The following is a 1,674-nucleotide window of genomic DNA, read 5'->3' on the forward strand; positions in this document are numbered from 1 at the left end:
TTAGTTTTAATGCCACAGGTGTCATTGTAATTACCATCATGATTTTAATATTTATCTTAGCCACTGTAGTGAATACTATGGTATATGCTTAGATACCACCTCCTTTACCTCTTTCAGGAATAAAATATTCCTCCCTCAACCCCCATACTGGGAGTGTTGATGGCTGAGAGTCTCAGCTGAGTTAGTACCAAGTAAAGCCTTAGTTGTCACTGGCTCTCAGTTCAACTTTTCTCTCTGCCTAACTCATGTTACCAAACTGTCCAAAAGACACGAATTTACATCTGCTCTTCAAAGATGTCTACAAAATTGGTTGTATTGTGTGCTGTTTCTGTGAGTCCAGTGGAAATGGATGTTCTTAAACCCAACATGGTGGTCATCTTTGCTCCAATCAACAATACAACTGACTAGAAATTTCTGTTGAAATGCACCAATTAAAGCTTTGAGTGAAGACCTTCCTGGGGACAATATGGGCTTCAGCATGTCTGTCGAAGGTATTCATTATGGCAGCATGGCTGATGACAGCAAAAATGACCCACCAATGGAAACAGCTGTCTGGCTTCACTGCTTAGATGATTATCCTGAATCATCTAGAGGAAATCAGTGCTGGCAATGCACCTGTGCTGGCTTGTGACACAGCTTTCACTGCTTGCAAGTCTGCTGAGCTGAAGGAGGATTATTGGCTATTTTGGTAAGAAGCTGGATGATGGCTTTAAAGCCATCATCTGGAAGTCCATGTGAGTTGAGAGCTTTCCTGACCTCCTCTGCATTATTTTGCTGTTCATGATATGAGATAGATTGTTGCTACAGGTATCATCAAAGCAATGGACAAGAAGGTTGCTGGAGTTAGCAAGGTCACCAAGTTTGCTCAGAAAGCTCAGAAGATTAAGTGAATATTATGCATAACACCTACTACCACTACTACCACAGTCTTAATTGGTGGTAGAAAAAATGGTCTCAGAACTGTTTGTTTTAATTGCCTTTTTAAGTTTAACAGTAAAAGACTTACTAATGGTAGCAATGTCTAGTAAAACCTTTGGAATGAAGGGAGATTATTTTATAGATTATGTTGTGTTTGTGTGTGTCTGTGTGACAGTTTTAAGTCATTAGTTTTAAAAATCAGTACTTTTTAAATAAAAGCGAGGACTAAAAATCTGTCAAAAATGTTAAACCCATTTAAACAAAGTTAATGAAAGGAAAAAAAAAAACCTGCCCTAAATACATTGACCCCACTCCCACACCAGTTTGCAGACTTAGTGACTCCTTCCTCCCCCATTTCTTCACTCAGAGGAGAAGATCCCCACCACTGGCTTTACTTTCAAACTGATCACAGCTATATACCTATCCAGACTTCAGTGGGACACAAAATGGTTAGAGAAGCCAGATGTCTTTCAAGGGACTTGTCACTAAGTGTTAATAGTGACAATTACTTGCATTACTATTAATTTCCAATCAAAAAAGAACTCAAAACTGTCCTATAGAGAATTCACAACATGAAGGCATTGCTCAAAATCTCTTTTTCCATCATATTGTCAATTTCTCTGAATTCTTTAATGCTAGCTGAGACTCAAATTTACATAAGAGCCAGAAAACATCTAGCTGTTTCCCAGCCTCTTCACGTTCTAATATCTACATTGTTTCTTTTAAAAAGGACTTAAAACTTTGACTGACATAGTG

The 1,674-nt window shown here is 38.3% G+C and overlaps 1 pseudogene; it reads left to right on the forward strand.

Moving 5' to 3' along the window:
* Positions 1 to 245: 245 nt before the first annotated feature.
* Positions 246 to 890, forward strand: LOC123617079 (elongation factor 1-alpha 1 pseudogene; annotated as a pseudogene).
* Positions 891 to 1,674: the final 784 nt, after the last annotated feature.

Source organism: Camelus bactrianus, chromosome 25, assembly GCF_048773025.1.
Source record: "Camelus bactrianus isolate YW-2024 breed Bactrian camel chromosome 25, ASM4877302v1, whole genome shotgun sequence".
Classification (NCBI taxonomy): domain Eukaryota; kingdom Metazoa; phylum Chordata; class Mammalia; order Artiodactyla; family Camelidae; genus Camelus; species Camelus bactrianus.